The sequence below is a fragment of the Oncorhynchus keta genome, unplaced genomic scaffold, assembly GCF_023373465.1.
Source record: "Oncorhynchus keta strain PuntledgeMale-10-30-2019 unplaced genomic scaffold, Oket_V2 Un_contig_3758_pilon_pilon, whole genome shotgun sequence".
Classification (NCBI taxonomy): Eukaryota; Metazoa; Chordata; class Actinopteri; order Salmoniformes; family Salmonidae; genus Oncorhynchus; species Oncorhynchus keta.
The window spans coordinates 5,001-31,474 of NW_026287413.1; the positions used below are offsets into that span (position 1 = coordinate 5,001).

General features: G+C 43.7%; 2 long non-coding RNA genes and 1 pseudogene across 11 annotated transcripts in view; 1 reads left to right on the plus strand and 2 right to left on the minus strand.

Annotated features, from left to right (window-relative positions):
* Nucleotides 1–960, minus strand: part of LOC127924166 (uncharacterized) — a 3,009-nt gene extending 2,049 nt beyond the window's left edge. For all 5 annotated transcript variants that reach the window (XR_008117029.1, XR_008117030.1, XR_008117032.1 and 2 more), the window contains exon 1: nucleotides 1–960. This exon is cut by the window's left edge and continues 194 nt beyond it. This is a non-coding gene — a long non-coding RNA (uncharacterized LOC127924166).
* The window catches only part of LOC127924172 (beta-1-syntrophin-like), a 58,325-nt pseudogene that overhangs the window by 4,976 nt on the left and 26,875 nt on the right, over nucleotides 1–26,474 (plus strand).
* LOC127924167 (uncharacterized) lies at nucleotides 11,966–14,724 on the minus strand. Of its 6 annotated transcripts, none has more exons than XR_008117037.1 (4): nucleotides 14,643–14,724; nucleotides 13,732–13,928; nucleotides 13,281–13,631; nucleotides 11,966–12,018 (listed from the first exon to the last, which is right to left on the minus strand). It is a non-coding gene; the product is annotated as an uncharacterized LOC127924167 (long non-coding RNA). The 6 variants fall into 6 exon arrangements; XR_008117034.1 differs by lacking the exon at nucleotides 11,966–12,018 and adding an exon at nucleotides 12,253–12,481; XR_008117035.1 differs by lacking the exon at nucleotides 11,966–12,018 and adding an exon at nucleotides 12,253–12,481 and having other exon boundaries at nucleotides 13,702–13,928.

The window sequence follows — 26,474 nt, forward strand, 5'->3', positions numbered from 1 at the left end:
CACACACACACACACACACACACACACACACACACACACACACACACACACACACACACACACACACACACACACACAGACAGAGCATGGTTATTACAGTTCAGCAGAAGGAAGTAGGGTCCCAGCAGGGTAGAGCAGAGGTCTGCTGTAATGATAAGCTCAAAGACAGTACGGGGTTGAAGTCAGAGGAGGCTAGTGGGAGGAGCTATAGGAGGGCGGCCTCATTGTCATCGCTGGAATGGAACTATTGGAACGATATCAAACATATGGAAAACACATGTTTGACTACATTCCATGTATTTCATTCCAGCCATTACAATGAGCCTGTCCTCCTACAGCTCCCCCCCACCAGCCTCCTCTGGTTGGAATGCATTGTCCTCCTGAGACATTCAGCGTCATGTGTGTGTGTAAAGACTGTTCTGAAGAGCTAATAACAATATGTACATACTGTAGCATGTTCAATGTGTGTGAATTATGAATGAAGCATGGGGATAATGTACAGCAATGACTACAACATGATTACAATGTATGCCTTTGAGTACACCGTGTATGAGATACAGTATTGTACTTGAGAAGGTGAGTTCTGGTCAGAGGAATTGGAGTGAAGATGAGGAAACAGCTGATTTGTGCTTTACTGTCATACTCCCGAGGACTCCCGTGTTTCAGCTTCTCTCTCAGTTGAAGCCCCACTACACCAGAGAACTCCCGTGTTTCAGCTTCTCTCTCAGTTGAAGCCCCACTACACCAGAGGACTCCTGTGTTTCAGCTTCTCTCTCAGTTGAAGCCTCACTACACCAGAGAACTCCCGTGTTTCAGCTTCTCTCTCAGTTGAAGCCCCACTACACCAGAGGACTCCCGTGTTTCAGCTTCTCTCAGTTGAAGCCCCACTACACCAGAGAACTCCCGTGTTTCAGCTTCTCTCTCAGTTGAAGCCTCACTATACCAGAGGACTCCCGTGTTTCAGCTTCTCTCTCAGCTGAAGCCTCACTACACCAGAGGACTCCCGTGTTTCAGCTTCTCTCTCAGCTGAAGCCCCACTATACCAGAGGACTCCCGTGCTTCAGCTTCTCTCTCAGTTGAAGCATCACTACACCAGAGGACTCCCGTGTTTCAGCTTCTCTCTCAGTTGAAGCATCACTACACCAGAGGACTCCCGTGTTTCAGCTTCTCTCTCAGTTGAAGCCCCACTACACCAGAAGAGTCCCGTGTTTCAGCTTCCCTCTCAGTTGAAACTTCACCACACCACAGCAGAGCCAGTAGGGAAGTCCTTCACTTAAAGGCGGACAAACAGTTGTTACATCACAATGTCAATATCATTTTCTAGAAAAGGTACAATGTTTGCATTACACACACACACACACACACACACACACACACACACACACACACACACACACACACACACACACACACACACACACACACACACACACACACACACACACACACACACACACACACACACACACACCTTCTACACCTGCATTGCTTGCTGTTTGGGGTTTTAGGCTGGGTTTCTGTACAGCACTTTGAGATATCAGCTGATGTACGAAGGGCTATATAATTTTTTTTGATTTGATTTGATTTACTGCGTGGCTGTCATCAAAATTCACCTCTCTGTGTGTGTCTCATTGAGCCTCTACTGTCTACTGCGTGGCTGTCATCACATTCACCTGTGTGTGTGTGTGTGTGTGTGTGTGATCAGCAGGCAGTCAGGACTACAACGCTCTCTGCATGTTGACTGGTTGTTCTGTCATCAGAGAAGCTTTCCTGACTACACCAGCTGTTAGTAGTAGTGAGGCCACACACACACACACACACACACACACACACACACACACACACACACACACACACACACACACACACACACACACACACACACACACACACACACACACACACACACACACACACACACACACACACACACACAAGCTGTGATGACAGAGTGAACCATCTACTCCTGGCCCTAGTACAGTTTATAACTCCTGGCCCTAGTACAGTTTATAACTCCTGGCCCAAGTACAGTTTATAAATCACACACACACAAGCTGTGATGACAGAGTGAACAATCTACTCCTGGCCCTAGTACAGTTTATAAATCACACACACACAAGCTGTGATGACAGAGTGAACCATCGACTCCTGGCCCTAGTACAGTTTATAACTCCTGGCCCTAGTACAGTTTATAACTCCTGGCCCTAGTACAGTTTATAACTCCTGGCCCTAGTACAGTTTATAACTCCTGGCCCTAGTACAGTTTATAACTCCTGGCCCTAGTACAGTTTATAACTCCTGGCCCTAGTACAGTTTATAACTCCTGGCCCTAGTACAGTTTATAACTCCTGGCCCTAGTACAGTTTATAACTCCTGGCCCTAGTACAGTTTATAACTCCTGGCCCTAGTACAGTTTATAACTCCTGGCCCTAGTACAGTTTATAACTCATGGCCCTAGTACAGTTTATAACTCAGTTTATAACTCCTGGCCCTAGTACAGTTTATAACTGGCCCTGTACAGCCCTAGTACAGTTTATAACTCCTGGCCCTAGTACAGTTTATAACTCCTGGCCCTAGTACAGTTTATAACTCCTGGCCCTAGTACAGTTTATAACTCCTGGCCCTAGTACAGTTTATAACTCCTGGCCCTAGTACAGTTTATAACTCCTGGCCCTAGTACAGTTTATAAATCAGTTCTCAACACTCCTGTTATCCACTCTGTGAATTTACTGTTCGTTTACTTTGACTGAATTCATTATTTGAATATTGTCCTTTAACTTGTTTCCCCCATAAAGCTCCAGTACAGACTCCCCACCCTGTTGTTCTTAACATAGAAGTCATGCTATGAACACAGTCAATCTCACTGTGATATTATCTAATATTGTCACGTTCTGACCTTAGTTCTTTTGTTATGTCTTTGTTTTAGTATGATCAGGGCATGATTTGGGTGGGTTGTCTATGTTTGTTTTTCTATTGAGTTGGTATTTTCTGTGTTTGGCCTGGTATGGTTCTCAATCAGAGGCAGCTGTCAATCGTTGTCCCTGATTGAGAACCGTACTTAGGCAGCCTGGTTGTCCCTGATTGAGAACCGTACTTAGGCAGCCTGGTTGTCTCTGATTGAGAACCGTACTTAGGTAGCCTGGTTGTCCCTGATTGAGAACCGTACTTAGGCAGCCTGGTTGTCCCTGATTGAGAACCGTACTTAGGCAGCCTGGTTGTCCCTGATTGAGAACCGTACTTAGGCAGCCTGGTTGTCCTGATTGAGCCTGGTTGAACCTGATTGAGAACCGTACTTAGGCAGCCTGGTTGTCCCTGATTGAGAACCGTACTTAGGCAGCCTGGTTGTCTCTGATTGAGAACCGTACTTAGGCAGCCTGGTTGTCCCTGATTGTAGGCAGCCTGGTTGTCTGATTGAGAACCGTACTTAGGCAGCCTGGTTGTCCCTGATTGAGAACCGTACTTAGGCAGCCTGGTTGTCCCTGATTGAGAACCGTACTTAGGCAGCCTGGTTGTCCCTGATTGAGAGGCAGCCTGGTTGTCCCTGATTGAGAACCGTACTTAGGCAGCAGCCTGGTTGTCCCTGATTGAGAACCGTACTTAGGCAGCCTGGTTGTCCCTGATTGAGAACCGTAGGCAGCCTGGTTGTCCCTGATTGAGGCAGCCTGGTTGTCCCTGATTGAGAACCGTATTTTTGTGCTTAGGCAGCCTGGTTGTCCCTGATTGAGAACCGTACTTAGGCAGCCTGGTTGTCCCTGATTGAGAACCGTACTTAGGCAGCCTGGTTGTCCCTGATTGAGAACCGTACTTTAGGCAGCCTGGTTGTCTCTGATTGAGAAGAGGCACCTGTCCCTATAAAAACATGAACACTTTACCAGGCTGCTCCTGGTCCTCAGGCAGCCTGGTTGAACACTTTACCAGCCTGCATCCTGATTGGAACCTACTTCTTCAACCAAGCCTGGTTGTTATAAAAACATGAACACTTTACCAGGTTGTCCCTTCTTCAACCAAACTTTTTCTGTTCGTTATAAAAACATGAACACTTTACCAGGCTGTTCGTTTTTGTTGTTTTATTTCTTATAAAAACATGAACACTTTACCAGGCTGCATCCTGGTCCTCACCTTCTTCCACCAAACGGTCGTTACAAATATTTCTGCTAAAGTTGATATAAACTGTAGTCCCATTGAACCGGGCGTTCAAGTACCTGTTCTTGCTTTGATAACATCAGACCTTTTCAGGCGGCAGAGGGGGAAAAGATACCTTGTAGACCTCTGTGTATTCTGTACGAGGTGTTTTGTTCTGTAGCAGTATCTACCTGCCCATTCAGAGGAGGTTAAAAAAAAGAGTTCCATTCTATTCTGCAATTAAAGACCTCTGTGTATTCTGTATGAGGTGTTTTGAATTAAAGTCTCATAAAAAAAGTCCCCTTTTGTTCCTGGTTGTTTTATTCATCCAGAAGTTACTCACGTCAAATTAGCCATTTTCTTTTCTCGGCTCCATAAGAGCAGCTAACAAAGCTCTCCATTCTGTTCCCACGTTAATACATGTAACGAGCTCTAATGGCTGTGTCTAGTTAACGGGCTGACAACACAAAGACTTGGTTATTATTACACCTGACAATAGGGCAGATAGATTTTTAATGTTATTTCAGAATTCAGAGACATGCTGGCTTCTATAATGGGCTTCCATTGTATGGATAATAACTGAAGAAGAAATGACTTGCACCCAACCATTAGGTTGAGATTCTCTCAGTGACTTGGGGTTTCTACCAGCCGGGTTTCTATGGTGACGTCGATTCATTCAGAAAGCTCATTCGGACCGTTTTTCTACGAACAAGCAGGATGGAGTAGAGACGTACTGCCCAAACCACGTGCATTAACAGGACAATGTGGTCGATGAGTAGGAACACGATGTCACGTTCTGACCTTTATTTCCTGTGTTTTGTATTTAGTTAGTATGGTCAGGGCGTGAGTTGGGTGGGCAGTCTATGTTTGTTTTTCTATGATTTGGGTATTTCTATGTTTCGGCCTAGTATGGTTCTCAATCAGAGGCAGGTGTCATTAGTTGTCTCTGATTGAGAATTATACTTAGGTAGCCTGGGTTTCACTGTGTGTTTGTGGGTGATTGTTCCTGTCTCTGTCTTTGCACCAGATAGGACTGTTTTGAGTTTTCACATTTCTTGTTTTTTGTAGTCAGTTGTTCATGTGTACCTTAACGTATTAAAAGAACCATGGACACTTACCACGCCGCGTATTGGTCCTCTGATCCGTTTCGCCTCTCCTCTTCGGAAGAAGAGGAGGAAATTCATTACACACGACCAAACCATGATACAAACCATGATACATTTTTAGATGTTATATTCTATTATGTTATGTTCTATTTCAATGCAGTCATTATTCTCTCCTGCTATATTTTGCAAATACATTCAATATCAAAAAGGAAATCTTGTAAGTTAATTTTTCAGATTCAGTTTGAGCTCATGTCTTTTGTAGCAAAAACGATGTAACAAATGTCGTCGGGAGAAGGAGAAGAGGACCAAGGTGCAGCGTGGTAACTATTTATAATATGTTTAATAAATACCAACACTTGAACAAAAACAACAAACGAACAGTTCTGCAAGGTAGGAAGGAGAGAGCAGAACCAGTAGATGGGAGAGAGCAGAACCAGTAGATAGGAGAGAGCAGAACCAGTAGATAGGAGAGAGCAGAACCAGAATATAGGAGAGAGCAGAACCAGTAGATACGAGAGAGCAGAACCAGTAGATAGGAGAGAGCAGAACCAGAAAGAAGGAGAGAGCAGAACCAGTAGGAAGGAGAGAGCAGAACCAGTAGGAAGGAGAGAGCAGAACCAGTAGGAAGGAGAGAGCAGAACCAGTAGATAGGAGAGAGAACCAGTAGGAAGGAGAGAGCAGAACCAGTAGAAGGAGAGAGAACTAGTAGGAAGGAGAAGCAGAACCAGTAGGAAGGAGAGAGCAGAACCAGTAGAAGGAGAGCAGAACCAGTAGGAAGAGAGAACCAGTAGGAAGGAGAGAGCAGAACCAGTAGATAGGAGAGAGAACCACCAGCATAACCAGTAAGAAGGAGAGAGCAGAACCAGTAGGAAGGAGAGAGCAGAACCAGAGAGAGCAGAACCAGTAGGAAGGAGAGAGCAGAACCAGTAGAGAACCAGTAGGAAGGAGAGAAGCAGAACCAGTAGATAGAGAGAGAACCAGAAGGAGAGCAGAACCAGTAGGAGGAGAGAGAACCAGTTGGAAGAACCAGTAGGAAGGAGAGAGCAGAACCAGTAGAAGGAGAGAGCAGAACCAGTAGGAAGGAGAGAGCAGAACCAGTAGGAAGGAGAGAGCAGAACCAGTAGTAGGAAGGAGAGAGCAGAACCAGTAGAAGGAGAGAGCAGAACCAGTAGGAAGGAGAGAGCAGAACCAGTAGGAAGGGAAGAACCAGAGAAGGAGAGAGCAGAACCAGTAGGAAGAACCAGTAGGAAGGAGAGAGAACCAGTAGGAAGGAGAGAGCAGAACCAGTAGGAAGGAGAGAGAACCAGTAGGAAGGAGAGAGAGAACCAGTAGGAAGGAGAGAGCTAAACCAGTAGGAAGGAGAGAACCAGTAGGAAGGAGAGAGCTAAACCAGTAGGAAGGAGAGAGCAGAACCAGTAGGAAGGAGAGAGCAGAACCAGTAGGAAGGAGAGAGCAGAACCAGTAGGAAGGAGAGAGCAGAACCAGTAGGAAGGAGAGAGCAGAACCAGTAGGAAGGAGAGAGCAGAACCAGTAGATAGGAAGAACCAGTAGAAGGAGAGAGCAGAACCAGTGGATAGGAGAGAGCAGAACCAGTAGGAAGGAGAGAGCAGAACCAGTAGGAAGGAGAGAGCAGAACCAGTAGGAAGGAGAAAGCAGAACCAGTAGATAGGAGAGAGCAGAACCAGTAGAGAGCAGAACCAGAGAGAGCAGAACCAGTAGAAGGAGAGAGCAGAACCAGTAGGAAGGAGAGAGCAGAACCAGTAGGAAGGAGAGAGCAGAACCAGTAGAAGGAGAGGCAGAACCAGTAGATAGGAGAGAGCAGAACCAGTAGATAGGAGAGAGCAGAGTAGAAGGAGAGAGCAGAACCAGTAGAAGGAGAGAACAGAACCAGTAGATAGGAGAGAGCAGAACCAGTAGGAAGAGAGAGCAGAACCAGTAGATAGGAGAGAGCAGAACCAGTAGGAAGGAGAGAGCAGAACCAGTAGATAGGAGAGAGCAGAACCAGTAGGAAGGAGAGAGCAGAACCAGTAGTAGGAGAGCAGAACCAGTAGAGGAGAGCAGAACCAGTAGGAAGGAGAGAGCAGAACCAGTAGGAAGGTGAGAGCAGAACCAGTAGGAAGGTGAGAGCAGAACCAGTAGGAAGGTGAGAGCAGAACCAGTAGGAAGGTGAGAGCAGAACCAGTAGGAAGGTGAGAGCAGAACCAGTAGGAAGGTGAGAGCAGAACCAGTAGGAAGGTGAGAGCAGAACCAGTAGGAAGGAGAGAGCAGAACCAGTAGGAAGGAGAGAGCAGAACCAGTAGGAAGGAGAGAGCAGAACCAGTAGATAGGAGAGAGCAGAACCAGTAGATAGGAGAGAGCAGAACCAGTAGATAGGAGAGAGCAGAACCAGTAGGAAGGAGAGAGCAGAACCAGTAGGAAGGAGAGAGCAGAACCAGTAGATAGGAGAGAGCAGAACCAGTAGGAAGGAGAGAGCAGAACCAGAACAGAACCAGTAGAAGGAGAGAACCAGAAGGAGGAGAGAGCAGAACCAGTAGATAGGAGAGAGCAGAACCAGTAGATAGGAGAGAGCAGAACCAGTGCAGAACCAGGATAGGAGAGAGCAGAACCAGTAGATAGGAGAGAGCAGAACCAGTAGGAAGGAGAGAGCAGAACCAGTAGATAGGAGAGAGCAGAACCAGTAGGAAGGAGAGAGCAGAACCAGTAGATAGGAGAGAGCAGAACCAGTAGATAGGAGAGAGCAGAACCAAGGAAGAGAGAGCAGAACCAGTAGATGGGAGAGAGAACCAGTAGGAAGGAGAGAGCAGAACCAGTAGATGGGAGAGAGCAGAACCAGTAGATAGGAGAGAGAACCAGTAGGAAGGAGAGAGCAGAACAAGTAGATGAGAGAGCAGAACCAGTAGATAGGAGAGAGCAGAACCAGTAGATAGGAGAGAGCAGAACCAGTAGATACGAGAGAGCAGAACCAGAAAGAAGGAGAGAGCAGAACCAGTAGGAAGGAGAGAGCAGAACCAGTAGATAGGAGAGAGCAGAACCAGTAGATAGGAGAGAGCAGAACCAGAAGGAAGGAGAGAGCAGAACCAGTAGATAGGAGAGAGCAGAACCAGTAGATAGGAGAGAGCAGAACCAGTAGATAGGAGAGAGCAGAACCAGTAGATAGGAGAGAGCAGAACCAGTAGGAAGGAGAGAGCAGAACCAGTAGATAGGAGAGAGCAGAACCAGTAGATAGGAGAGAGCAGAACCAGTAGATAGGAGAGAGCAGAACAAGTAGATAGGAGAGAGCAGAACCAGAAGGAAGGAGAGAGCAGAACCAGTAGATAGGAGAGAGCAGAACCAGTAGATAGGAGCGATTAGTGATAGAGAGAGAGGCAAACGAGAGAGGAATACTCCAAGTTCTATGTATGACCTCACTCTGAAAGCATCCCGCTGGCGCCTGAACTAATGACACCACAACTACAACATAAGCGTGAGGATTAGATGAAAGGGCTTCAGCAAGGAATTCCCGTAAGACGACTTCATACCCTGCCCTTGCAGAGGTAAGCCTATCTGTTTGCCAAATCTGTCAGCTTCTATGCATAATGATAATCTTACACTTCTGTTCGATGTTGATACCTTTCTTTGCTTATTCTCCTTCGTTCCTTAAAGAACAGGGCCTGTACTCGTGTTTCAGGGGAGGTTTCTTTACTTCATTCCTTAAAGAACAGGGCCTGTACTCGTGTTTCAGGGGAGGTTTCTTTACTTTGTTCCTTAAAGAACAGGGCCTGTACTCGTGTTTCAGGGAGGTTTCTTTACTTCGTTCCTTAAAGAACGGGGCCTGTGCTCGTGTTTCAGGAGAGGTTTCTTTACTTTGTTCCTTAAAGAACAGGGCCTGTACTCGTGTTTCAGGGAGGTTTCTTTTCGTTCCTTAAAGAACAGGGCCTGTTCGTGTTTAAAGAACAGGGCCTGTACTCGTGTTTCAGGGGAGGTTTCTTTCTGTTCGTGTTTCAGGGAGGTTTCTTTTTAAAGAACAGGGCCTGTACTCGTGTTTCAGGGGAGGTTTCTTTACTTCGTTCCTTAAAGAACAGGGCCTGTACTCGTGTTTCAGGGGAGGTTTCTTTACTTCGTTCCTTAAAGAACAGGGCCTGTACTCGTGTTTCAGGGGAGGTTTCTTTACTTTGTTCCTTAAAGAACAGGGCCTGTACTCGTGTTTGAGGGGAGGTTTCTTTACTTCGTTCCTTAAAGAACAGGGCCTGTACTCGTGTTTGAGGGGAGGTTTCTTTACTTCGTTCCTTAAAGAACAGGGCCTGTACTCGTGTTTCAGGGGAGGTTTCTTTACTTGGTTCCTTAAAGAACAGGGCCTGTACTCGTGTTTCAGGGGAGGTTTCTTTACTTGGTTCCTTAAAGAACAGGGCCTGTACTCGTGTTTCAGGGGAGGTTTCTTTACTTGGTTCCTTAAAGAACAGGGCCTGTACTCGTGTTTCAGGGGAGGTTTCTGAGGGGAGGACAGCTCATAATAATAGCCGGAATGGAGTTAATGGAATGGCATCAAACGGATGGAAACCATGTGTTTGATGTATTTGATACCATTCCACTGATTCCACTCCAGTCATTACCACGAGCCCAGTCCTCCCCAATTAAGGTTCCACCAACCTCCTGTGTCGTGTTTGTACACATTTACATTTACATTACATTTAAGTCATTTAGCAGACGCTCTTATCCAGAGCGACTTACAGTACATCTTTGTCATGTTATCCTCTGAAACCTTCCCTTGGATTGATGAAATACGAACAGTGAATGCCAGAACTGTTCATCAGCTGATACGTTTAGAGCTCCATAATTTAGGAATATAAACTGTTAAAACGTCATATATTTCTGTAATATATTGCCACTTCTCTTTCGAGATTGATGTAAGGCAGTCAGACAGATCACTGTTGGTGGAAGCAGGTCCCTGCCTTTTACAGTGAGTAAATGGTTGACATCGGTGTTGTTCACATGACCCTGTAATTTAAACTAACTCCATACAGTCTGATACATTTTGTTTATAGCAGGGTAATAATAGCTATGTTATTCATGTCTACTGTGACTCGTGATCAATGCTGTGGATTTAACGTGATTCACAGATTGTGTCTATGAAACTGTGTAGCCACCAAATGACTAATGAATCCCATGTCCCAGAGTTGTGGTCTTTGGTCGGATAAGGCCTCTTGTGTGGTGTGGAATACTTCCAATGACTCTCATCTCTCAGCTGTTGGCCAGGTCCACATCCATAGTTTGGAGCGATCCATCTAATCCTCTCAAACAATGCCAACCAACGTTTTCCCATGGAGGTGCAATATCTTTGAGTTCACAGAAAGTGTTAAACTGGGTACAAGGTATGATGTGTGTTGTGACTCATAGATGTGAGTTCAGAACACGTTGTAGAATGGATTAACACTTCTAACAGACCTGGACCACTAATAGAACTGGACCACTAATAGCACTGGACCACTAATAGAACTGGACCACTAATAGAACTGGACCACTAATAGAACTGGACCACTAATAGAACTGGACCACTAATAGAACTGAACCACTAATAGAACTGGACCACCACTGGACCACTAATAGAACTGGACCACTAATAGAACTGGACCACTAATAGAACTGGACCACTAATAGAACTGGACCACTAATAGAACTGGAACCACTAATAGAACTGGACCCTAATAGAACTGTATAATAGAACTGGACCACTAATAGAACTGGACCACTAATAGAACTGGACCACTAATAGAACTGGACCACTAATAGAACTGGACCACTAATAGAACTGGACCACTAATAGAACTGGACCACTAATAGAACTGACCACTAATAGAACCGAACCACTAATAGAACTGGACCACTAATAGAACTGGACCACTAATAGAACTGGAACTAATAGAACTGGACCACTAATAGAACTGGATAGAACTGGACCACTAATAGAACTGGACCACTAATAGAACTGGACCACTAATAGAACTGGACCACTAGAACTGGACCACTAATAGAACTGGACCACTAATAGAACTGGACCACTAATAGAACTGGACCACTAATAGAACTGGACCACTAATAGAACTGGACCACTAATAATAGAACTGGACCACTAATAGAACTGGACCACTAATAGAACTGTATAATAGAACTGGACCACTAATAGAACTGGACCACTAATAGAACTGAACCACTAATAGAACTGGACCACTAATAGAACTGGACCACTAATAGAACTGGACACTAATAGAACTGGACCACTAATAGAACTGGACCACTAATAGAACTGGACCACTAATAGAACTGTATAATAGAACTGGATCACTAATAGAACTGGACCACTAATAGAACTGGACCACTAATAGAACTGGACCACTAGTAGAACTGGACCACTAATAGAACTGGACCACTAATAGAACTGGACCACTAATAGAACTGGACCACTAATAGAAGAACTAATAGAACTGGACCATAATAGAACTGGACCACTAATAGAACTGGACCACTAATAGAACTGGACCTAATAGAACTAATAGAACTGGACCACTGTATAATAGAACTGGACTGTATAATAGAACTGGACCACTAATAGAACTGTATAATAGAACTGGACCCTAATAGAACTGGACCACTAATAGAACTGGACCACTAATAGAACTGGACCACTAATAGAACTGGATAATAGAACTAATAGAACTGGACCACTAATAGAACTGGACCTCTAATAGAACTGGACCACTAATAGAACTGTATAATAGAACTGGACCACTAATAGAACTGTATAATAGAACTGGACCTCTAATAGAACTGGACCACTAATAGAACTGGACCTCTAATAGAACTGGACCACTAATAGAACTGGACCACTAATAGAACTGGACCACTAATAGAACTGGACCTCTAATAGAACTGGACCACTAATATAGAACTGGACCACTGTATAATAGAACTGGACCACTAATAGAACTGGACCACTAATAGAACTGTATAATAGAACTGGACCTCTAATAGAACTGGACACACTGTATAATAGAACTGGACCTCTAATAGAACTGGACCACTAATAGAACTGTATAATAGAACTGGACCACTAATAGAACTGGACCACTAATAGAACTGTATAATAGAACTGGACCTCTAATAGAACTGGACCACTAATAGAACTGTATAATAGAACTGGACCTCTAATAGAACTGGACCACTAATAGAACTGTATAATAGAACTGGACCACTAATAGAACTGTATAATAGAACTGGACCTCTAATAGAACTGGACCACTAATAGAACTGGACCACTAATAGAACTGTATAATAGAACTGGACCACTAATAGAACTGTATAATAGAACTGGACCACTAATAGAACTCTAATAGAACTGGACCACTAATAGAACTGGACCTCTAATAGAACTGGACCACTAATAGAACTGTATAATAGAACTGGACCTCTAATAGAACTGGACCACTAATAGAACTGTATAATAGAACTGGACCTCTAATAGAACTGGACCACTAATAGAACTGTATAATAGAACTGACCTCTAATAGAACTGGACCACTAATAGAACTGTATAATAGAACTGGACTGGACCACTAATAGAACTGTATAATAGAACTGGACCACTAATAGAACTGTATAATAGAACTGGACCTCTAATAGAACTGGACCACTAATAGAACTGTATAATAGAACTGGACCCACTAATAGAACTGTATAATAGAACTGGACCACTAATAGAAGTATAATAGAACTGGACCTCTAATAGAACTGGACCACTAATAGAACTGTATAATAGAACTGGACCACTAATAGAACTAATAGAACTGGACCACTAATAGAACTGTATAATAGAACTGGACCACTAATAGAACTGGACCTCTAATAGAACTGGACCTAATAGAACTAATAGAACTGACCACTAATAGAACTGTATGAACTGGACCTCTAATAGAACTGGACCACTAATAGAACTGTATAATAGAACTGGTAGAACTGTATAATAGAACTGGACCACTAATAGAACTGTATAATAGAACTGGACCTCTAATAGAACTGGACCACTAATAGAACTGTATAATAGAACTGGACCACTAATAGAACTGTATAATAGAACTGGACCTCTAATAGAACTGGACCACTAATAGAACTGTATAATAGAACTGGACCTCTAATAGAACTGGACCACTAATAGAACTGTATAATAGAACTGGACCACTAATAGAACTGTATAATAGAACTGGACCTCTAATAGAACTGGACCACTAATAGAACTGTATAATAGAACTGGACCACTAATAGAACTGTATAATAGAACTGGACCACTAATAGAACTGTATAATAGAACTGGACCACTAATAGAACTGTATAATAGAACTGGACCACTAATAGAACTGTATAATAGAACTGGACCTCTAATAGAACTGGACCACTAATAGAACTAGAACTGGACCACTAATAGAACTGTATAATAGAACTGGACCACTAATAGAACTGTATAATAGAACTGGACCACTAATAGAACTGTATAATAGAACTGGACCACTAATAGAACTGTATAATAGAACTGGACCACTAATAGAACTGTATAATAGAACTGGACCACTAATAGAACTGGACCACTAATAGAACTGTATAATAGAACTGGACCACTAATAGAACTGTATAATAGAACTGGACCACTAATAGAACTGTATAATAGAACTGGACCTCTAATAGAACTGGACCACTAATAGAACTGATAATAGAACTGGACCACTAATAGAACTGTATAATAGAATAATAGAACTGGACCACTAATAGAACTGTATAATAGAACTGGACCACTAATAGAACTGGACCACTAATAGAACTGTATAATAGAACTGGACCACTAATAGAACTGTATAATAGAACTGGACCTCTAATAGAACTGGACCACTAATAGAACTGTATAATAGAACTGGACCACTAATAGAACTGTATAATAGAACACCTCTAATAGAACTGGACCACTAATAGAACTGTATAATAGAACTGGGTTAGAACTGTATAATAGAACTGGACCACTAATAGAACTGTATAATAGAACTGGACCTCTAATAGAACTGGACCACTAATAGAACTGTATAATAGAACTGGACCACTAATAGAACTGTATAATAGAACTGGACCTCTAATAGAACTGGACCACTAATAGAACTGTATAATAGAACTGGACCACTAATAGAACTGTATAATAGAACTGGACTAATAGAACTACCACTAATAGAACTGTATAATAGAAACTGGACCACTAATAGAACTGTATAATAGAACTGGACCACTAATAGAACTGTATAATAGAACTGGACCTCTAATAGAACTGGACCACTAATAGAACTGTATAATAGAACTGGTATAATAGAACTGGACCACTAATAGAACTGTATAATAGAACTGGACCACTAATAGAACTGTATAATAGAACTGGACCACTAATAGAACTGTATAATAGAACTGGACCACTAATAGAACTGTATAATAGAACTGTACTGGACCTCTAATAGAACTGGACCACTAATAGAACTGTATAATAGAACCCTAATAGAACTGGACCACTAATAGAAGTATAATAACCCCACTAATAGAACTGTATAATAGAACTGGACAGGAGGTACTAATAGAACTGTATAATAGAACTGTGTAGAACTGGACCTCTAATAGAACTGGACCACACTGTATAATAGAACTGGACCACTAATAGAACTGAGGACCTCTAATAGAACTGGACCACTAGCATCATTATAATAGAACTGGACCTCTAATAGAACTGGACCACTAATAGAACTGTATAATAGAACTGGACCTCTAATAGAACTGGACCACTAATAGAACTGTATAATAGAACTGGACCACTAACAGAACTGTATAATAGAACTGGACCTCTAATAGCTCACTAATAGCATCATTCTGCATGACTTCTCCAGACCCTAAACAGGTAAAGGCTCTAGCATCATTCTGCATGACTTCTCCAGACCCTGGAAACAGGTAAAGGCTCTAGCATCATTAGAACTGCTAATGAACTAATAGAACTGGACCCAGACCCTAGAAACAGGTAAAGGCTCTAGCATCATTCTGCATGACTATTCCCTGAAGTACTGACTTATTATGAGACTTCTCCAGACCCTGAAGAAGGTAAAGGCTCTAGCATCATTCTGCATGACTTCTCCAGACCCTAACCCCCGTCACCCCCACCATGAAACAGGTAAAGGCTCTAGCATCATTCTGCATGACTTCTCCAGACCCTGGAAACAGGTAAAGGCTCTAGCATCATTCTGCATGACTTCTCCAGACCCTGAAACAGGTAAACAGCATGATTCTATGCATCTCCAGACCCTGGAAACAGGTAAACTAGCATCATTCTCATGACTTCTCCAGACCCTGGAAACAGGTAAAGGCTCTAGACCCTGGAAACAGGTAAAGGAGCATCATTCCCTGGAAACAGGTAAAGGCTCTAGCATCATTCTGCATGACGTCTCCAGACCCTGGAAACAGGTAAAGGCTCTAGCATCATTCTGCATGACTTCTCCAGACCCTGGAAACAGGTAAAGGCTCTAGCATCATTCTGCATGACTTCTCCAGACCCTGGAAACAGGTAAAGGCTCTAGCATCATTCTGCATGACTATTATTCTGTTTCCCCCCTGTATATTATTATCTACAGGGGCGTAACGGCAGGGGGTGCAGGGCTAGGTGGGGTAACACTTCTACAGTTAGAATTGATTGGATTTATATTGCGAGTGTTTTGCCAGATGCAGAGCCTTCAGAAAGTAGTCACACCCCTTCACTTATTCCACATGTTGTTGTGTTACAGCCTGAATTCAAAATGGATTCCATCAAAAACAATTCGGCCCACCCATCTACACACAATAACCCATAATAACAAAGTGAAAACATGTTTTTAGCAAATTTATTGAAAATGAAATACAGAAATATCTCATTTACATAGGTTTTCCCACCTCTGAGTCAATAATCAAATGTATTTATAATCAATCAATCAAGTTGATTTAAAAAGCCCTTCTTACATCAGCTGATGTCATAAAGTGCTGTACAGAAACCCGGCCTCAATACATGTTAGAATCACATTCGGCAGTGATTACAGCAGTGAGTCTTTCTGGGTAAGTCTGGCCTAGGAACAGTGGGTTAACTGGCCTAGGAACAGTGGGTTAACTGGCCTAGGAACAGTGGGTTAACTGGTCTAGGAACAGTGGGTTAACTGGTCTAGGAACAGTGGGTTAACTGGAATAGGAACAGTGGGTTAACTGGTCTAGGAACAGTGGGTTAACTGGTCTAGGAACAGTGGGTTAACTGGTCTAGGAACAGTGGGTTAACTGGTCTAGGAACAGTGGGTTAACTGGTCTAGGAACAGTGGGTTAACTGGAATAGGAACAGTGGGTTAACTGGTCTAGGAACAGTGGATTAACTGCCTTGTTCAGGGGCAGAACCACAGATTTTTACCTTGTCAGCTCGGGGGTTCAATCTAGCAACCTTTCGGTTACTAGTCCATCCACTCTAACCACTAGGCTACCTGCCTGCCCCTACACTCTAACCACTAGGCTACCTGCCTGCCCCTACACTCAAACCACTAGGCTACCTGCCTGCCCCTACACTCTAACCACTAGGCTACCTGCCTGCCCCTACACTCTAACCACTAGGCTACCTGCCTGTCCCTCCACTCAAACCACTAGGCTACCTGCCGTCCCTACACTCTAACCACTAGGCTACCCTGCCGTCCCTATACTCTAACCACTAGGCTACCTGCCGTCCCTCCACTCTAACCACTAGGCTACCTGCCATCCCTACACTCTAACCACTAGGCTACCTGCCTGTCCCTACACTCTAACCACTAGGCTACCTGCCTGCCCCTACACTCTAACCACTAGGCTACCTGCTGTCCCTCCACTCTAACCACTAGGCTACCTGCCATCCCTACACTCTAACCACTAGGCTACCTGCTGTCCTTACACTCTAACCACTAGGCTACCTGCTGTCCTTACACTCTAACCACTAGGCTACCTGCTGTCCTTACACTCTAACCACTAGGCTACCTGCCGTCCCTACACTCTATTTTATCCCAAAGTTATGGATCTGACTTTGCCATCCTCCCTTACCTCCTGATCTATAACCACTAGGCTACCCTGTCCCGACCACTCTAACCACTGAGCCCACCTTTACAGCCGTCCCTCCCCTCTAACCACTCGGGAGGCTAGTCCTGCCATCCCTACACTCTAATCATTTAGACAGGCTACAGTCATTTAGACAGGCCCCTACACTTTAACCATTTAGGCTACCTGCTGTCCCTCCACTAGACAGGCCTGGTATTTAACCACTAGACAGGCCTGGGCTACAGGCCTGGTATTTATACAGTCATTTAGACAGGCCTGGTATTTAACCATTTAGACAGGCCTGGTATTTAACCATTTAGACAGGCTACCTGTACAGTCCCTAGACAGGCCTTTAACCATTTAGGCTAGGCCTGTATTTATACAGTCATTTAGACAGGCCTCTAACCATTTAGGCCTGGTATTTATACAGTCTAGACAGGCCTGGTCTTTACCACCATTTAGACACTCTAACCACTAGGCTACCTGCCAGTCATTTACACTCTAACCAGACAGGCTATTTATACAGTCCCTAGTCACTGAGACAGGCCTGGTATTTAACCACTAGGCTACCTGCCATCCCTACACTCTAACCACTAGGCTACAGTCATTTGACAGGCCCCTACACTCTAACCAGGCCTGGTATTTATAACTCTAACCACTAGGTCATTTGACAGGCCTCTTTATACAGTCATTTAGACAGGCCTGGTATTTATACAGTCATTTAGACAGGCCTGCTGTCCCTCCACTCTAACCAGGCCTGGCTACCTGCCAGGCCCTATTTACAGTCAACCACTAGGCTACAGGCTGTCCATTTACACTGGTATTTCTAACCATTTAGGCTACAGTCTAGACAGGCCTGGTCTTTATACAGTCATTTACACAGGCCTGGTCTTTAACCATTTAGACAGGCCTGCTGTCCCTCACAGGCCTCTAACCATTTAGGCTACCTCCAGTCATTTAGACAGGCCTGGTATCTATACAGTCATTTAGACAGGCCTGGTATTTATACAGTCATTTAGACAGGCCTGGTATTTATACAGTCATTTAGACAGGCCTGGTATTTATACAGTCATTTAGACAGGCCTGGTATTTATACAGTCATTGAGACAGGCCTGGTATTTATACAGTCATTTAGACAGGCCTGGTATTTATACAGTCACTAGACAGGCCTACAGTCATTTAGACAGGCCTGGTATTTATCAGTCATTTAGACAGGCCTGGTATTTATACAGTCATTTAGACAGGCCTACCTGGTATTTATACAGTCATTTAGACAGGCCTATTTTATACAAAGCCTTATGGATCTGATTTGCCAGGCCTCTTTATACAGTCATTTAGACAGGCCTGGTATTTATACACAGGCCTGGTATTTATACAGTCAGACAGGCCTGGTCTTTATACAGTCATTTAGACAGGCATGGTATTTATACAGTCATTTAGACAGGCCTGGTATTTATACAGTCATTTAGACAGGCCTTTAGACAGGCCTGGTATTTATACAGTCATTTAGACAGGCCTTTAGACAGGCCTGGTATTTATACAGTCATTTAGACAGGCCTGGTATTTATACAGTCATTTAGACAGGCCTGGTATTTATACAGTCATTTAGACAGGCCTGGTATTTATACAGTCATTTAGACATTTATACAGTCATTTAGACAGGCCTGGTATTTATACAGTCATTTAGACAGGCCTGGTATTTATACAGTCATTTAGACAGGCCTGGTATTTATACAGTCATTTAGACAGGCCTGGTATTTATACAGTCATTTAGACAGGCCTGGTATTTATACAGTCATTTAGACAGGCCTGGTCTTTATACAGTCATTTAGACAGGCCTGGTATTTATACAGTCATTTAGACAGGCCTGGTATTTATACAGTCATTTAGACAGGCCTGGTATTTATACAGTCATTTAGACAGGCCTGGTATTTATACAGTCATTTAGACAGGCCTGGTCTTTATACAGTCATTTAGACAGGCCTGGTATTTATACAGTCATTTAGACAGGCCTGGTATTTATACAGTCATTTAGACAGGCCTGGTATTTATACAGCCATTTAGACAGGCCTGGTCTTTATACAGTCATTTATATATGACACACAAACATCACTACTTTGATGGTTATATTGTCATGTTTGTTACTGTCGTTCTACTGTTAGTGTGATACTGCAACACTGACAACAGAGGTAAGACCGATGTGCTGTGGCATAGAAATATAATTACTAGAAGAGGAAGGCCCTCAGAGCCATGGCAATTTGACTAGAAAGTGAATTGTCCCACAGTTCTAGTAGTTCTATGTCTATGCTCGTTGGTCTATGAGATGAACCACTATGAAGAGGAAATCAGTCACTGAGGGGTTAGACCACAGCTAACCTACTTAATGATGAGCCAATGGCTCACATACAGTGCATTCAGAAAGTATTCAGACCCCTTGACTCTTTCCACAGTTTGCTATGTTAAAGTCTTATTCTAAAATGAACAAATAAATAAAATCCTCATCAATCTACACACAATACCCCATATTAACAAAGCAAAGAGTTTTTTTTGTGTTTATAACAAAAATTAAATATCACTTTTACAGCACATCGGTCTTACCTCTGTTGTCAGTGTTGCAGTATCACACTAACAGTAGAATGACAGTAACAAACATGACAATATAACCATCAAAGTAGTGAATGTTTTATCCAGTCTGTCCCAAAACACATCAGATGTATATCACACACTACCACAACCTAGCATTTGTTAGTATTGAGTGATATTTACTGGCGTCACTACAATGTTTTGGTGGTGTATCAAGTACTTCCATCGTTTCAGCACGTTGCTCACAACAACAGGCCAACCTTCAGGTACTTTAGAGCTACATACTGGAAGATGCCTGTTACCACACAAACACACATGCTGCTATCTGAGATGTTCCGGACGTGTGCTGCAGGCTTGTTGTAGCTGACTGGTAGAGAGGAGCAGAGCTCTCGTCACTAGTGGAAATGTAAACAGCTGTTAGGTGAGAGACGTCCACACTACCCAGGCAGGAGAGGAGAGAGTTTCCTGCACCTTTCACAGCTTTATTTAGCTGCTAAACAGCTGTTAGGTGACAGACGTCCACACTACCCAGCCAGGAGAGGAGAGAGTTTCCTCCATCCTCAGACAGATTTACTGCATCTCTTTCACTTCCAGAGAGAAAGAGACCCTCCTCAGACAGATTTACTGCATATCTCACTCTTCCAGAGAGAGAGAGAGAGAGAGAGGCAGTAAATCTGATGCAGTAAATATGTCTGAGGAGGGAGGAAACTCTCCCCTCTCTGGAGACACAGACAGACAGACAGACAGACAGACAGACAGACAGACAGACAGACAGACAGACAGACAGACAGACAGACAGACAGAAGACAGACAGACAGAGGAGGGACAGACAGAAGACAGACAGACAGACAGACAGACAGACAGACAGACAGACAGACAGACAGACAGACAGACAGACAGACAGACAGACAGACAGACAGACAGAGACAGACAGACAGAGAGACAGACAGACAGAGAGAGCAGATGAGTTTGTCTGAAACTCTCCCCTCTCTGGAGACACAGACAAAACAGAGAGACAGAGAGAGAGTTTGTGTAAAACGATGCTCAAGTGTAAAACAGTTTTTTCATGCTTATTTTAGCTTGAGATATTTGCCTTTTGCGAGCAGTTTTTTTTCTCTCAAATAAAAAGCAGTTTGTCAGTGGAAAACGAACAGGTAGACAGACCATCATTGACCAGGAAAGGCATTGAAAGATTTGCCACACAGTGAGTCCACTTTCTAAATCTGGCCTTGGCTTCTTTAATGGCTCAGTAGTTAGTGTCCCATGTTGGAGAGATGACCTGACTGAATGTGGATGGGCCTTGAATGGGGAGAACACACCTGGGTTCAAATACTATTTGAAGTCTTTCAAATACTTTAGTTGTGCTTGATTGAGCTTGTAAGTGCAATGCCCACCCATCTGGCACTCCAGGCAGACTAAAGCAAACGATTCCAAAATGATTCCAAATAGTCTTTGAACCCAGCAGGTCTGGGGGAGAGCTTGGACCTCTTTCCAGGAACCAACCAGCCAGCAAGCCAGCCAGCCTCTAACTAACGTAAACACTTCAGCTCGCTCCATATGACATCTGACTTCTGTTTCTCCTCAATCAAGTCTCTGGTTTCTATTTTTAACTGTGGTGGGGGACTGGGGAGAGGGTTGGTGGAGGCGAGTAGGAGAGAGAGCACCTGCAGTTGATCTAGTGGTTTGTGACATCATGATAACATGGTCTCCCACTGTCTCTGCTTAATGACAGGTAGATGTATCAACAGTGGTCATACTCAAGGCCCAGGTCTCTGAGGTGAAAACGGTTTCCTTCAACCTTGTTCATTTGATTTATGTTGTGTTGTTTGCTGAATGGATTCATAATAGACTTAGCTAATGTTTCCAATACCAAAAAGGCTTGAAACTTACTGCACATCCCACAAGTGATAAACCAAACTTTATCAACCCATGATGAGTAAAGCAAGTCTGTAAATAAATACACACCCACAGTGCTAGGTACATCAAAGGAAATGTTTATCTTAGCCAGAAGACGAGACGCTGTGAGAAACAGTCTTTTAGTGGTGCTTGGGATCATTTCCATTCACTGAGGACATCATCAAGCACACAGGGGCCATCTTCCTTTCCCTTCAAAGGGAAGTAGTCTTTGTTGAACTGAAGAAGCCTTTTTCTCATGTCCACTGAAAGCTGTGCTATGGGAGCTATTTGCCTGTGACCAAACTAATTCACGGCTTTCTGAATGTTTCTCCATCTGTTTGTGTTCTCCAGGCAGTTAGAGCTGCACTCTCCGGACGCCAAGCATACGGTGGTGTTACGGTGTAAAGACACAGCCTCGGCCCAGGCCTGGTTCGAGGTCATGCAGTCGGCGACCTCTAACCTCATCAACAAGGTCATCACGGAGGTCAAAGAGCACACGGGAAGAACAGGAATCGCAGGGAGCAGAGAGATCAGACACCTGGGCTGGCTGGCTGAGAAGGTAGGATCTACTCTGTACTTTATTGAATGTTGGTGCAGGAAAACACCTGAAAGGAACGTGCTCACCTTTAATCAGACCTATAATATGCCTTCACAGACCACCTTCTGATAATAACTCATATGTGATGTTTGTGAATCAGACCTATAATATGCCTTCACAGACCACCTTCTGATAATAGCTCATATGTGATGTTTGTGAATCAGACCTATAATATGCCTTCACAGACCACCTTCTGATAATAGCTCATATGTGATGTTTGTGAATCAGACCTATAATATGCCTTCACAGACCACCTTCTGATAATAGCTCATATGTGATGTTTGTGAATCAGACCTATAATATGCCTTCACAGACCACCTTCTGATAATAGCTCATATGTGATGTTTGTGAATCAGACCTATAATATGCCTTCACAGACCACCTTCTGATAATAACTCATATGTGATGTTTGTGAATCAGACCTATAATATGCCTTCACAGACCACCTTCTGATAATAGCTCATATGTGATGTTTGTGAATCAGACCTATAATATGCCTTCACAGACCACCTTCTGATAATAACTCATATGTGATGTTTGTGAATCAGACCTATAATATGCCTTCACAGACCACCTTCTGATATTAACTCATATGTGATGTTTGTGAATCAGACCTATAATATGCCTTCACAGACCACCTTCTGATATTAACTCATATGTGATGTTTGTGAGGCAGACCTATAATATGCCTTCACAGACCACCTTCTGATATTAACTCATATGTGATGTTTGTGAATCAGACCTATAATATGCCTTCACAGACCACCTTCTGATAATAGTTCATATGTTTGTGAGGCAGACCTATAATATGCCTTCACAGACCACCTTCTGATATTAACTCATATGTGATGTTTGTGAATCAGACCTATAATATGCCTTCACAGACCACCTTCTGATAATAACTCATATGTGATGTAGCTGATCAGACCTATAATATGCCTTCACAGACCACCTTCTGATAATAGCTCATATGTGATGTTTGTGAGGCAGACTTCTATAATATGCCTTACAGACCACCTTCTGATAATAGCTCATATGTGACTTTTGTGAATCAGACCTAGGTTATGCCTTCACAGACCACCTTCTGATATTAATCCTCTTTCATCATGTGATGTTTTGAGTCAGGGCCTGCCTTCACAGACCACCTTCTGATAATAGTTCATATGTGATGTTTGTGAAGCAGACCTAGGCTTCTTATATGCCTTCACAGACCACCTTCTGATAATAGTTCCTCATGTGATGTTTGCCTGAATCAGTCCTATAATATGCCTTCACAGACCACCTTCTGATAATAACTCATATGTGATGTTTGTGAATCTATGAATAATATGCCTTCACAGACCACCTTCTGATAATAACTCATGTGATGTTTGTGAATCAGACCCATAATATGCCTTCACAGACCACCTTCTGATAATAACTCAGTGTGATGTTTCTGAGGCAGTTAGACGATGTGATGCCAAGCATTCAACACACTACAGACTGATCAGTCTCTATTGCTTTGTGTGATGGTCAGACCTATAACAGGCTCACAGTCACCTTCTGATAATAGCTGTGTGATGGTCAATCACTCCTCTAAATCCTCTTCACACTCTCTTATTAGTCACCTCTGGCAGATAATAGCTGTGTGATGGTGAATCAGACCTATACAGGCTTCAGTCAGTCCACCTTAGCTGTGTAATAGCCTCATGTGATGCTTTGCTGAATCAGTATTACCGCCCTATAATATGCCTTCAGACCAGGCTTCTGATAATAGCTCATTTGGGATGTTTGTCTATGAATCAACCGAAAGCCTTTACAGACTGGAGTGGTCTCCTTCACTGACCCCTGTTCCTTTGGTCAATAACTGACAGGCTGGAGTCAGTCTCTACTTAGCTGTGTGATGGTCAACACACTACAGTCTGGAGTCAGTCTCTACTTAGCTGTGTAATGGTCAACACACTACAGACTGGAGTCAGTCTCTACTTGAGCTGTGTGAGGGTCAACACACTAAGGCTGAGTCAGTCTCTACTTAGCTGTGTGATGGTTTGACTGGAGGCAGTCTCTACTTAGCTGTGTGATGGTCAACACACTACAGGCTGGAGTCAGTCTCTACTGAGCTGTGTAATGGTCAACCACTGGAGTCAGTCTCTACTTGACAGACTGAGTCAGTCTCTATGTGAGCTGTGTGATGGTCAACACACTACAGGCTCTGAGTCAGTCTCTACTGTAGCTGTGTGATGGTCAACACATACAGACTGGAGTCAGTCTCTACATTAGCTGTGGATGGTCAACACCAGACTGGAGTCAGTCTCTATAGCTGATGCAGTATGTTGCCAACAGAAGAAGACTGGAGATCAGTCTCTTTAGTGTGATGGTCAATACAGTACAGTCAGCTATTGATCCCATGGTGACACCCTACAGACTGAGTCAGTCTTTACTTAGCTGTGTGATGGTCCACACTACAGGCTGGAGTCAGTCTCTATTAGCTGTGTGATGGCCTGGCTGGATGAGTCAAGATGGCACTAGAGGCTGAGTAGACTATAGTCTCTACTTTAGCTGTGTGATGGTCAACACAGTACAGACTGGAGTCAGTCTCTACTTAGCTTTCAGGCTTCTTAGATGAGTTCCTCTTGTACTTAGCTGCCTGCCTGTCCCATGTGAGTCCCAAATGGCACACTACCTAGTCTCTACTTAGCTGTGGATGGTCAATACACTACAGACTGGGAGTCTGAGTCTCTACTTAGCTCTGATGGTCAACATACAGACTGGAGTCAGTCTCTACTTCAGCGACTGTGTAGCTGTGTGATGGTGGTCACACTACAGGCTGGAGTCAGTCTCTATGTGTGCTTTGTGACAGACTGGAGTCAGTCTCTACTTAGCTGTGTCAATCTCACACACTACAGGCTGGAGTCAGTCTCTACTTAGCTGTGTGATGGTCAACACACTACAGGCTGGAGTCAGTCTCTACTTAGCTGTGTGATGGTCAACACACTACAGACTGGAGTCAGTCTCTACTTAGCTGTGTGATGGTCAACACACTACAGACTGGAGTCAGTCTCTACTTAGCTGTGTGATGGTCAACACACTACAGACTGGAGTCAGTCTCTACTTAGCTGTGTGATGGTCAACACACTACAGACTGGAGTCAGTCTCTACTTAGCTGTGTGATGGTCACACACTACAGACTGGAGTCAGTCTCTACTTAGCTGTGTGATGGTCAACACACTACAGGCTGGAGTCAGTCTCTACTTAGCTGTGTGATGGTCAACACACTACAGGCTGGAGTCAGTCTCTACTTAGCCGTGTGATGGTCAACACACTACAGACTGGAGTCAGTCTCTACTTAGCTGTGTGATGGTCAACACACTACAGACTGGAGTCAGTCTCTACTTAGCTGTGTGATGGTCAGCTGTGTGATGGTCACACTACAGACTGGAGTCAGTCTCTACTTAGCTGTGTGATGGTCAACACACTACAGACTGGAGTCAGTCTCTACTTAGCTGTGTGATGGTCAACACACTACAGCTAGCTGTGTGATGGTCAACACACTACAGGCTGGAGTCAGTCTCTACTTAGCTGTGTGATGGTCAACACACTACAGACTGGAGTCAGTCTCTACTTAGCTGTGTGATGGTCAACACACTACAGACTGGAGTCAGTCTCTACTTAGCTGTGTGATGGTCAACACACTACAGACTGGAGTCAGTCTCTACTTAGCTGTGTGATGGTCAACACACTACAGACTGGAGTCAGTCTCTACTTAGCTGTGTGATGGTCAACACACTACAGGCTGGAGTCAGTCTCTACTTAGCTGTGTGATGGTCAACACACTACAGGCTGGAGTCTGAGTCTCTACTTAGCTGTGTGATGGTCAACACACTACAGACTGGAGTCAGTCTCTACTTAGCTGTGTGATGGTCAACACACTACAGACTGGAGTCAGTCTCTACTTAGCTGTGTGATGGTCAACACACTACAGACTGGAGTCAGTCTCTACTTAGCTGTGTGATGGTCAACACACTACAGACTGGAGTCAGTCTCTACTTAGCTGTGTGATGGTCAACACACTACAG